This window comes from Pteropus alecto, unplaced genomic scaffold (genome assembly GCF_000325575.1).
Source record: "Pteropus alecto unplaced genomic scaffold, ASM32557v1 scaffold131, whole genome shotgun sequence".
NCBI classification, from domain to species: domain Eukaryota; kingdom Metazoa; phylum Chordata; class Mammalia; order Chiroptera; family Pteropodidae; genus Pteropus; species Pteropus alecto.
In genome coordinates this window covers 14,471,616-14,485,241 of record NW_006434709.1, presented here as the reverse complement: position 1 = coordinate 14,485,241, position 13,626 = coordinate 14,471,616, and the positions used below count along the sequence as shown (strand labels likewise).

The 13,626-nt window shown below is 38.8% G+C and overlaps 1 long non-coding RNA gene across 1 annotated transcript in view; it reads right to left on the bottom strand.

Moving 5' to 3' along the window:
• The window catches only part of LOC112477892, a 109,142-nt gene that overhangs the window by 78,105 nt on the left and 17,411 nt on the right, over positions 1-13,626 (bottom strand). Inside the window, exon 2 of the long non-coding RNA XR_003045622.1 lies at positions 12,063-12,261. This is a non-coding gene — a long non-coding RNA (uncharacterized LOC112477892). The remainder of the gene's footprint in view (positions 1-12,062; positions 12,262-13,626) is intronic.

The window sequence follows — 13,626 nt, the reverse complement described above, 5'->3', positions numbered from 1 at the left end:
ATGCATATTAGATGATAGAGCTCCACTCAGCCTAAGAATATTCAGGTTGGCTGAAACCCAACATCCTACTACTGATCTGGTACAATTACTATGAAAATGCAAAATGCTCCACGAAGGCTGTATGTTAAAGTTCACAGCCATTTGCAGCTTAATGTTAATGATTATCAGATCTTCTTGTGGGCATGAGTTACCTTTTCAAGGAGGTAAAATACACACTGAGTCAAAAACCAGTGGACACCAGCCACTTTACAATTATAACTAGCTCAGGTCACAAGCAGTGGCTACTGATGCCATTGATCGGAAAGGAGCACTTCAGATTATGGGACCAGCTCACCGATGAGAATCCACTGCTTTGTCTCTTAGAGGAATGACATAGCAGTTTTGAATGTGACCATCTGGACAGGAAGAAAAGGAATACATCAACTTACTTGAAAATCATACTTGGACAGAAAAATATCTTAAGAAATTTTAATGTTTCATCAAAATAAAAGAAATTAGAATCCTTCTGAATACTGAGTAAGAAAAAGAAAATTAGGAAAACCTAGAAACATGTTTATTTCCTTAATTGAGGCAGATAAATTGCTTTCTACAACTCAAAAGTTGCAAGTGACAATGAAATATATTTTGAGGGACACAATATATTCTTTGAGAGGGGAAAACAAAACAAAAAGCCATTTAAAGAGCTGGGGTTTATCAAAGGCGAGGGCGACTGGAAAGGATCCCCAGATGCAGTACACACGGAGTTCCTCCAGAACAAGGTTCGACTTAGGGGTAGCAGCATCTGGCTGCCCCACATTCCTGCCCAGGCCTGGCAGCAGCTGCGGCATTAGAAAATGCCCTGGAAGGACTCCAAAGACAAAGCCTGAAGTTGTACCCACGTGACAGGGGGTACGTCTAGAAAACACAAATATGACACAAAGCTCCGAGAAGCCTTAAGAGAAACAATAGCTACTTAAGTCTATCACTACCTCCCTAAGGGGTATCAGCGGCTAACAAGGCATCTGAAATTATGCGTGGAGAAGACAAACAAGGTGTTTTTCTCAAGGCACTCCCATTCCAAGCAGGAAGTAAAATAAGTCCCCCTTCCTCATTATTGCAGATTGAGCCTTCAGAACCCATATTAGGGCTCTGCAATATGGGCAAAGGGCAAGTTGAATTCCACCTCAGGACAACTAGCAAAACAGTTATACACTGGTGGCCATTAAAATAAAGCTTCTTAGCTTGTAGAATGGAATTTTATGGACATTTTGTTTTCGAGGTCATAATTTGTGTCTCTGAATTATATTCTATGTTTGGCACCTGCTATCTTGGGTAGAAGTTCCCAAACCTGACCAATAACCAGAATCACAGTAGGAAGGGGGTATGGAGAGAGGGGGGTGCTTTAAAAAAGGGCCAAGAACTACTGAATCACCATCCGCAGGGTGTGACTTAAATACCACTATACTCATAACAATTCCATTCTTCATAGCCCCAAACTGAAAACAACCCATTATCTCATTTTCAACAAGATAATGGATAAATTGCCAAAAAGAAAAGAACACACAGCAATAAAAAAGAACAAACACCATTGATACAATATAGATGAATTAAAAAGCATCATATTGAGCAAAAAAAGTCAGACTCAAAACAGTACAAAGTGAGTCCATTCTTATAAAGTTCAAGTAAAGGCAAAACTAACCTATGGTGATAGAAATCAGAATAGTGATAATTTTTGTCTGTAAAGGGGTTTCAACTATAAAAGGATATATGAAAGTATTCTCTGGAGTGATGAATATATAAGTGTCTATGTATGCAAAAAAATAACTATATACATCACATTAGTGCATTTTCCTGTATATAAATTATGTTTTAAAATTTCTTTTTAAACATTTTAATAAGATAGGACTATTTGTTCTTTAAAGGTTTGTTACATCTTTTCCTCTACATAAATATTTTGCTTTTAAAAAAAAATATTTAAGACACACACACAAACCTATTCTCATGTTATCATACTGAATACTGTGTTAGTCTTAAATAACTTACACCTTGATAAAATAAGCTACATATTTTGAAACCTGTTGAAGTCACTAAATTGTATTATTTGCCTTGCTTTCATAGTGTTAGAATTCTTAACAGGTATTTCATTATTTCTTATGAGGACTTGTAATAAAAACAAGCATCAGTGTAACCAAATGCAAACCAGTTCCACTCAGGAAAATCATAAACTCCCTTTTAACTTTATTGTGAATTATTGCATAGATGTCATGTTTTCAATTATTTTTAAGTTTTAGGAATTACTTATTCAAATGTTTTAATAATTTGGTTCTCTAAGGGTAATTTCTCTAATTGTAATTCCTTTAGTTTCCTAGAATTACTGCTAAAGTTATTATTGCTTAAAAATATTGAATGACCTGAAATTACAAGTTGGTTGTGCAACAAATTACCACAATGGTTTCATTTTATAAATATTAGCACACTGCTGGTGTTTCTGCTGGTGTTCGACCTGGCCTCTGCCTATCCACTGACTGCTTCTCTGTGTGTTCCAGTTAGTGTCACCTCCTGTGTCTTCACTTGTCTCCTTCCCTCCTTACTTTTCTACCCCAGCAAGGAGAACTCAGCTCAGCTCCCAAGAGCCACCCACATGTTTCTCAATGAACTGCCATCTGGATCAAATTTTCCTTCCCCTTCCTCTTTCTCTGCCACTCAATTCCATCAATGCTGTTTGATTACAACTTTTAGAGCTTTAACAAAATAATAGTGGGAGCAAAATATTTATTGTAAACTACAATATTTTGCTGCCACATACTGCTACCTGAGAAAGTCAACTGAAAATATGCATTTTCCATTTCTGAGTGGTCTATTCTGCATATGCTGTAATTTAGTTTATGTCTGGCTTTCAACTCACACATGCAATTCCAAATGAAACTCCTGAACAGACAAATGAATGGTTTTATGTACTAAACTGGAAATAAAATAGCCTAGCAAATCTTCCAAAGCCCAATAGAGTCCCCAAATATATATAATTTGATCTCAGAGATGAGTATAGCCAAGTATTAAATAAGAAATTTAATTTTTTAAAAGTGTTAAAGAGAAAGCACTCTTAATTATGATGGTTCATGTCCACAGAAGATGTAAGTATCTCCAGGTCTCCTCTTAAGTTCCTGAGACTCCTAGACTCACAAATCTGGAACTTAAACACAGCTGGAGCTTGTTTGTGCCTCTAGTTTTTTATTCCTGGATTTCCTTAATTCTCATGACTCTAAGAGAATGACTGACTGATCACATCTGCTCAAGGTGGGACTATGTGCCCTATGTATGTAGTTCCTATCAGTCAAAGCACCAGAAGTAGAGTTTTCAGACACAATTTTCAAAAGCAAAATGTATAGTACAGTAGAGATACATGTAACTTGTGCAATTTTAGATATAAAAGTATTGTAGACAAAGAATAAAGAAAAAAATGTGTGTCCAACTGTCAGCCTATCAACTCTCAATGAATTAAAAGATTCTACTCACCTAAACCCCACTTTGGTCTGATGGCTGGTTACTTGAACTGATGTTTCCTGTTCTTATCAAAATAGCATCTGTCAATCCCGGCAAAAAGATGAATTGTGCCTGTGTGTCCTCCTGCATTACTAAAACTAATTATTAGGATCTTAAAAACCTTTTGATGGATTAAGAGTTCCTGGTGAGCACGTTAAACAAACCATTAGGTTGAGAACAAAATTTTTCCACACTGCAATGATCTGCTAATGAGCTGACTGCTGCTACATTAATCAGGGACCAGAAAATCTGAACGATTTTTTATTCATTTTTTTCCCTCTTTTCAAATTGAGATAGTTTACATATAATTAAATGTGTGGGCTTTAGGTGTATATCTGATGAGTTTTGACAAACGTACATATCCATGTTATCATAATGCTAGTCAAGATATAAAGCATCGCCACAGAAAGTTCCCTCATGCCCCTTCCAGCCAATTCCCCCACCACTGCCCAGAGGCAACCACTGTTCTAACTTCTGTTATCACAGATGAGCCTGTTCTAGAGCTTTGTGAAAATGGAATCATACAGTATGTACCATTTTACATCTGGTTCCTTTTATGCAACATGATGTTTTCAAGGCTCATCCATGTAGTGTGTACTTGTATTTTATTATTTTATTATGTGACCATACTACAGTTTTTTTCCCTACCCTCCTGCTAATGAACATTTGGGTTATTTCTAGTTTGAGCTTATAATGAATATTCAGAGCACAGACTATTCTTCTACCAATCTTCTGGGGAACATATGTTTCATCTCATAGGTAAATGCCTAGGAGACTTGCTGAATTGTATGGTAATCATAGAGTTTAACTTTATAAGAAGTTGCTGAGCCTTTTTTTTTTTACATGAACACCTCCACTTCCTCCACTTTCTTCCACTAATACCCACAATCCAGCCCCCAAACATGGGCCCATTCTAAAGAAGATAATGCGTAATTTAAGATTTTATTTTTGTTGTTATTACTGTTTCTTTCTTTCTGCTCTGGCAGGTAACTTTGTCATTGGCAGGAGCAGTTTTAAGAACTCAATTCAAATCACTGGAAGAGTGTGAATGATCTTGCTTAAGGAAGGTAAGAAAAAGAATACTCAGAAGAAGAGTTAGCTGCCCAAACCAGGCCTTCAGTGGCTCTGCCATCAAGGAGATGTTATGCTCATTGCTGCAAGGGCATCAATTAGTCTCTGAGCTTATGCAGCTGGAAATATTTTTTGTGTGATACCACTTGGTTCTCACAGTGAAAGCACTGCTAAAAAGGAGAGTATTATGCAAATTAATATTATTATTAGTTGCTTATTAACTAAAGTAATCTTGGACAAGCCTTTCCCTTTGCTTCTGCTTTGGATACTTGGGTTCCCCAAATCCTCTTGGGTGGCGTTTAATGGCTGGCACCAGCATTAGGGAGAGGAAATCAGTTGTTCACATTAAGACAGCTCCAGTTTTGGCATAATCAGCAGCCATGCTCTTCACAGGATTAAGAGTCATCCCTTTGATAATATGAAAAACAAAGACACAAAGGGCACTGCTTGAAAATAATGATTTACCACAGAACATATTTCGCTTGAGTCTAACTTTTTTTTTTTTTCCTAAGGAAAATGTGTGTGGGCTTATCTCTTGAAAATGCCAGCATGGCTGTGAACACTGGGGAAATTAAAAGACTGAACAGAATAAATTTCTTAGGAAAAATCAGTATGAGTATGCAGAGAGTTGCCTGGTTTATTTATTAAGTTGTGTGCTAGGACAGGATAACCTGCCTTGGACTTATCTATTACTTTGTGGCAATGGTTTTTAAATATAGAGGGTTTTTTTTTTATTTCACAAAGCCAAGTTCAAATGGAATCTAAAATTCAGTAATATTGGCAGCGTTGGCCAGAAAATCAGAGATATAAATACTGTCTCCACCACTATCCCTTGCTCAGAAAAAGGAAAGGCTTTGAAGAACATTCTGTAGCCTTCTGACATAACATTAATTATTCTTTCTTAGAAACAGAAGCCAGTAGAAAATCGATGAAGGTGTCTAAAGTAACGAATTCTCCTAATGAGGCTGCCATGGCAGTCAGTATATCCCCAGTCACCTCTGTGGCCAAAACCACTGTGGCCAAAAAGAACGAAGATAGAGACGGCTTTGTCACGTGAGGAAGAGATTCATAATCTGGAAGCACATGTTACGAAAAGAGAGCAACAGACAGAATTGTGAATATCAGTGCAGCTGCCAGCCCAGTTCAAAGGCGAGAGTAGTCTCGTTTATTTGGTGGGGTAGTTATGGCTGGGTGCCTTGAAGTTGCATGCTGCGAGTTAACGGCAGCATTCTGAATGAATAATCCTTTTTGTTTTTGAACTGAAAAGTGGTCTATAGCTTTTAGTTCATCTTTAGACTATTTCGCAGAGGCTGAGTCAATCCTTTTATTCTTATTTTATTTGAGAAGGGGAAAATGACCAGGTATAGAAAAGCTATACAAATAATAAAGAAAAGTATTGGTCCTCAAGAATGCCTGGTTAAATTTAGTACTTTTAACCAAAATTATGAGTCCCTGCAACGAGTCTGTGAAATGCCCTATGATCATTCTTCAAAATGATATTAAATGTCATTTTGAAAACCAAAAAAGAAAAGTGGAACATTAAAAATAGGATGGATTTTGTTCTAATCTTGCCCCCACAGTTACTCTTGTATATACAACATAATATTACTATTTCCCCCCATGTAGCACTTGAAATGTGATTGTCCTTGAAAGCAAACCTTTTGTCTTTTGCCAATAACCCAGTTGGAGTAGATGTTTAATTAGAATATTGTCCTGAATGCCTAGGCCACTTGCTATTGGAAAGCACTTTCTAACTAAAGAAAAGTTTGTACTTTCCATTAAATAGAATGAATGGCCTATTATTTCAAAGCAGCATTTTTCTTCCACTGATATGAGTCGTATTTTTCTTTTAAAAATCATAGTTCCAACCTAGCAAATTCTTACAGTAGTGTCATGATTGACAGACACAAGGAAACACAAGTATAATACAACTCATCCTATAACCAAATGCAGTGTGAGGAGGGTGGATCTTAAAGCTCAGACAAAGGGGTTTGGCTCCTGTGATGACTATTTCAGTATAAGGCAGTTTTACCTAAAAGGCATAAGAGTGGCTCTTTAATGAGACTTGATGCCCTGAGCAGTGTCCTCACTCATCTTGGGTCCTGGTTTCTGTCAGTTCTCATTCATGGATTAGAAGTCTTGACTCTTCTGGGATGATCTTGTGTTTCTTGAAAGGAGTCCAGCTGGCCAGACTCCTGAATCCATATCTGATTCTTGGTTTCTATTATAGATAGGAAACAGAAGAATTGCTCCCCTTTGGCAGGTTCATTTGGTGAAAGATATCTGACGACTTGCTGCTCTTCCTTTTTTGAAATTCCAAAAAAAGCACACTGGCCTTGAACACACGAGTCCAATATCAGAAACAAAATGCCAAAGCTAAGAGTAGTTCAGAAATATCTGTTTTTAACTTGCTTTTAATTAAGTTCCATCCAAATTTAGAGAACCACATCAGTGTAGCTACAGTGGTCCAGGACTCTGACAATCTGATCTGACAAGACTCCATCCTTTTTGGGGTAAACAATTTGTGCTGGGTTACCTGGGACTTTCTTAGATTTAACACTAACTAAAAGTCCCATGTCCCCAAAACTCCTGGGAAAACTGGTATGGTTGGTCACACTATTTTAACAGGCAACAGTCCAATCTCTTTCTGGAAGCTTTTTAAAAGATCTAACAAATCTTATTAAGAAGAATTTCCTTTTAGTATCTTTCCTAGGAGTTCATGCCATACTTCTGACAGAGAAGAAAAGATATGTTCGTTTCCTAGCTCTGCTGTAACAAACTACCACACAGTGTGGTGGCTTAAAACAATAAAAATTTATTCTCTTGCCGTTCTAAAAAAATAAGAGGCCAGAAATTCAAAATCAAGGTGTCAGCAAGGTCATGCTCCCTGCAAAGCTCTAAGGAATAATCCTTTCTTGTCTCTTCTAGCTTCTGGTGGTGACTGGCAATCCTCAGTGTTCCTTGGTTTGTGGCAGCATAACTTCCATCTCTCCCTTTGTTTTCACATGGCCATTTTTCCTGTGTGCTTATGTCTCTCTGTGTCTCTTCTCTTCTCTTCTGATAAGGGTTTCAGTCATACTGAATTTAGGGTTCACCCTAATCCAATATAACGTTATTTTAACTAATCACATCTGCAAAGACCCCATTTCCAAGTAAGATCGCACTCACAAACACCAGGGATTAGGACTTCAATATATCTTTTTGGAGAACACAATTCAACGCATAACAGCGGGTCACCCAATCTTCATGATTCCAGTGGTTCTCAATTCTGAACACCTATCAGAACCACTTGGGGGAATTTTTTTTTAAGGCCCACAATGCCCCTTCCATTCCACCCACTGAAATAAATTAAATTTGAATATCTGGGCAAAGGGTGGGCATCGGCATATTTTAAAGCTCCCCAGGTGATTGTCATATGTAGCCAGCATTCCTTCACAGCCCTGAGGAATGCTCTATATAGCTCAAGACAAGAACTACAAAAATGGCTTTAAGTATGGTCTGCTTTCTCTAAAATGTGTCTCCTCCAAGTCAAGACTAGTTTTAAGAGGTAACTCAAACTCTTACGGGTGCCCTCAGTAAATTTTGAGCATACAGTAAAAATGTATATTTTAATAACACTGAGAAAACTTCCAATAATATATTTCACCCAAGAAAAAAAGTATCTGGCAATTCAATCTCTAAAGTCAACATTTTTAATGTAAAGTTAATCTAGATATATATTTACTGTTTTTACTGACCTAAAACTTGTCTTAAACAAAAGATTTTGATATCGTTCATTCCAGAAATGTAATAAATACTTATAATAATAAACATTTCTAACCAGAGAAAACTGTGACCTTCCAAGATGAATGTCGACCAAGAACACAAAATTTTTCACAATAAATGATTTCGGGGGAGGGGAGGATGCTTGGTTTTAGATAGGTTATATTTTTTCGCCTGTACTTTTCATTGCTAGTGTCTTACTCCCTGCTTAGACTTGAGTTAGGAAGACATTTCTTGCTATTTGCTATCTGATACGCTCTCATTACCAGTTTTTTTCTTTATTATTTTTATTTTCAAGACATAGCATTTTCTGAAGACGATGCATGCTGAGACGTCCGGCAGGGAGCCTACTGAGATCCTATTGAACACTAAATGAGTCAAGGGGACCAAATAAAAGTGAATGGGGTGTTCATTTAAGCCAGTCAAAGAAACTCTCTTGTATACTCATCTTACTTCCCTTCTCTGGGCTCTGAACACCCACATGCCTGCAGTGCATCCATCACGGCACTTTCCTTTCCTGCCAGATCTATAAGGGGAAAGATTCACGTCTCTCTCCCAAGGTATCAACCTTCGTTGTTATTGATGCCTACAAGCCTGCAATTACTTGATGAAGCTAATGGGTAAAAGCACTTAAAGGACTCTGCTTTGTGGTTCTGTTGTTGTAAACCATGTAACACAAACCAGACCCGGCACAGCCTGACAAGCTTGCAGCCTATTATTATTTGGGGCATACTTAAATTATGGGTTTGATTAAATTCATAATTTAGCCATTGCACTTAGCACGCTTTTCTTTTCTTTTAAAACTAACCCCAAAAGAGACATTTATAAAATTCCTATCTCCGAGCTGTCAGATGAGAAAAATGTCAAGTGGCCTGGGTGGTCAGAGGGAGGGGTTGGAAGTGTACTTAGAACTGTAAACTTAAATACAAATAGAATATCACAGCTAACTGCCTTTTATTGCTCTGTCAATGGATATAGCATATGTATTCATCCTTGTCTTAACTCCTCTATTAATCTTGCCAGTTTGGGGAAAAGAGTAATGTAAAAAACAAGTCCCCATATCATCCCTCCTCCCTTCCTTACTCCTGCTTGATCAGATAAGCCCTTAACAAAGAATGAAGCTATTGCATTAACTTTTAACGTTTTAACTCAGAGTAAGGATGCCACTTCAGATGTCCTCCTTTGGAAATGAGTGGTATCACCCTGAGAAGTCAACAACACATAACTACTTCTAACACAGGTTAGCTACGTTTTAAACCATTCAAACTGTGCACCACCATAAGTGATAATTAGTGTCACACTTACAAATATTTTATTGCAACAAATATGAAGATATCTTGCAAGAAAATTAAATCTAACATAGATGTGGTGTACAGTGAATTTGTTTATTCATCTAGTCAAATAGTTGTTACTGAGCACTGAACCAGAGCCAAACACTAAGCTGAGTCCTAAGAACACAAAGACACAGCATTGATAATGAGCTGGGAAGATGGGCATGCAACCAACAGTTACAAGAGACACTGGCAAATTCTCTAAGATGACTATGTACTTTGCTCAAAAAAAAAAAAAAAAAGACCCAAAGAAATGAGACACTATATTCCTGCCTGGTTGGAAGGCGGTAAGAAGGTTGTGAAAGAGTTGAAATAGGAGATGACTTTGGTATGGATTTTTAAGAATAAATTATTTACAGAATTAACCAATCAGGGAAGGACATTCCAAGCAACAACTTGTCTCCAGGCAAAAGTAGAAAGCGTAGTGCTGAGTATCTGTGGTGTGTCTGAAGAGAAGTAGGAAACGAGGCAAGAGGCAGTACAGATAGAATCATGAAGAAGTTTATGTGCCAAGCTAAGTGGCTTGAGCTTCATCTTCTGAGCCAAAAGTTGCAATCTGGTGGCTCCCAGACATTTGAAATTGATCTGCACAGTGGCTAGTTTTTTTTGTCTGTCTGTTTGTTTGTTTAAATATTCAGCTAATGTTTCAAACTCAGAAATTTCCCCAAAAAAATATCTAGCATTTTTTGAAATTTGAAAATTTGAAAACATAGAACTTTTGGCAATAATAAACCTATATTCCCACATGAGTAGTAACTGGCTTCCCACAGAGAGCATGTATTCTCCAGTTTGCCACAGTCCCCAGCATTCCTTATAGTATTTCCAGTACTAAGGACAATTATCAGCTGCCATTTATAATTGATGTTAACCTTGTTTTCCTGGTAGTACACAGGAATGCTTCTCTGTACCTATGTCTCTATCACAGATGGGGAAACAAGAGATACCAAGGGGACACACGATTTCCCCTAGCCTGCTTCGTTCATTTATGTTACCTGCCTAGCTTCCAAACATTAAAACTTGGGTCTGTAACCCCTGCTCTAGACAGAGAGAATCAAGGTAATCACGAGATGACATATCTGTTGCTAATAAGCTGTAGAGCTTTGAAAGATTTGGGGTATTATTAAATGCCAATTGACTTGAGGACTCAGGATACCTAAACCCTGTCTCGGGTTCTGTTTTCTGTGATGTTCTTGAGGGAGATAAACTCCCGCAGGACAAGAAAAAAATAGAAAAAAATTCATTTCATAAAAAAAACCATTTCATTACAGTGGGATGGACTTGTGCCCCTCCTTTCCATTGCAGAGATTTTTGTTAAACTGGGCTAAAGCATATGGTTTAGGCTTAACGCAGGCAGGCCCTTCTAGGGCTCTTCCTGCTAGGCAGGGCCCAAGTGACAATGGCAGCCCTACAGAGTGCTTCGGAAGAAGAAAAAGAGTAAGATGGCCACACCCAGACAGAGACGGCAGGCTCTGACACAGCTTATCACCTGAGAAAGGACAGAGGAGGCATATTCACAGGCATGGTTCTACCTATTAATCGAGTGAGCCACTCCACGTCTGTGAATTCAAGTGCCCCTCTGCCAGAGACCTTCAGACCCCAGTTATAATGTAAACAAGGTGGCTTGGGAAGGGGAAGACAGGTGCCAAGAACATCCATGAATAGGCAAACATAATTGTCTATGCAAGAAGTGGCATCCCTTGGCATCAAGGTGGGAAAGAAATAATTCACGTTTAACGAATTATGTAAATAGAACAATGGGTACCTAAACCTGGTACTGTCTCCCCAGTACACCTCCTACACAGTGTATGGGTGACCTCAGCTCGACTCGAGTGCCTCCAGAGTACAAAACAGAAAAATTAACTGGGCAGGACAAAATGGTTCCTTAGTGAAATATCATTCCTCATTAAAACCAGACTTGGCAGAGTACTCGGGGAAACCCACAGGGAGGTGAGACCCTAGACAGGGCACAGTTTAAGGACAAGGGGTACATATCGTTGTCAGCAAAAATGGTCTGCTGCCTCTCAGTCATGACGGGAGGAGAGGAGGCCCTCCTTCAGGAGCAGACTGCTCCCACGCACAGGCTCAGTTAACAGAGGCCAGCCAGAATTCATGTGAGCTCCAGACATGGGAGATGCTGGTCAAGCACTATAAGCAAATCAAGTTAGAATCTGGCACAATTTCTCCAAAACAATTTTTGACACAATTTCTCCTCTGTGGCCGGAGGAGAACAAATGTAACCACCCCCGTGCCATTTGGGAATGACTGTTATATGATTCTAACCACCCAAACTCCCATTTCAGGAAGGAGAGTGCTCAGCTACAAGTAGCAGAAAAGCCAGCTTTGGGGTGGCATAAACAGAAAGAGGTATATCTGCCTCACATTTCTGGAAGTCCAGCGTTGGGGGTCCAGGGCTGATGTGGTGGCTCCACAATGCTGCTCTTTTCCCTCTTCCACCATCAGCTTCTCAGCTTTTTCTTCATGGTTGTCACTTTGTGGTTGTTGACAAGAACTTGCAGGCTCCATCTTGGGCCTCAGCCCCATCTTGGGCCTCAGGTTCATATCCAAGGTGAAACATAGTCTACAAAGAGGAGAGAGAATGAAGCAGCTTCTCAAAAACAAGCAGAGACCAAAAAAAAAAAGGAACCTCCAATACAAGTTCTCAGCCTCCAAGATCTCCCAAATACCCAGCAAATTCCTATCCATACATTCTGACAACACCTTGTATCCTTATAATAAATGTTTCATTTTCTTTTGTTTTTTTTATACTAGCTCAAGTTCATTTCTGTTACCTGGAAAAAAAAAAAAAAAAGTCCAATCTAACGCACTCATGAAGTAAGACTCACCTATTAAATCTTGCAGATAGCTCAGAGTTTATGTGACCTTTCAACTTTATGTTTGAGGTCCATTTCTAAAATTTATATAATTGAGGTTAACAGCTTACACAGTAATAACAGGAATGGCAGCTACTATCTATTGTGCACAGTCTATACTCCGGACACTGTTTAGGGCATTTTACATTCAGTCTTGTCATCCTCACTCAGTCTTGACAAGTAAATGTCCTTGTCCATAAGGTCATTGGTGCTCAGAGAAGTAACTTTTCTGAGACTGTGTAGCTAGTAATGACCCAAAGCTGGATCAGTCTTACTCCAGAGCTCAGTTCTGTCTGCTCAAGTTTTCACATTGAGTAGTGCTAAAAATTCAGATTCCTGAGTTCTTTTTCAGACAGAATTAGACTCTTCGGAGTTGGGACTAGAGCTTAGAGTCCAGGATTCTGCACCTTGAACATTTCTTGGCTAATTCTTCTCCATGCTCTTGGTTTGAAACCTCAGGAGCTTCCTGGATAAAATGTGAAAGTGGCCTCAGGACAAAGAGGGCAAGGAGAGACAAAGATAGAGGCAGACCGCTCCAGACTGGTGAGTGGCAGGTTTAATAAGTAAGAAAACTTACAAGGCTTGTCTTAGGCGACCACAAGACAAGTAGATCTCTGCATCCACCCGACAGATTTCTGTTCCTGACCACCAGAATCGGCAGGTCATACAGAGGCCTTAACTAGGTTCGGTCACGTATTCAGTCCAGATGGTTTCAACAACACATTATTCTTTCAAGGCTGATCCCTTGAAAATGGCTCCAGCTATGGAAACAGTGGAGGGAACACACATTCCCAGGACAAGGAGTGGGTGAAGAGCAGCAGATTTCCTCGGTCCAGCTCAAGAGTCAGCCTGTGGTCATACTTGATGACCTCCTATAACATAAGCTAAAGCCCGAAAGGCACTGAAAGGCACAGCCTCTCCTCTTAGTGTGGTTAGTGCCTACTGGCAATTTTCATGGGAAAAATGTAGTAGTGAGTAGTAGTAATGTAAAAACAACTAATTAAAAATAAGAGAGTTAATTCTCCTTATTGAAATAATAGAAGAGACTTCTCCCACCTCCTTTTTCATAATTT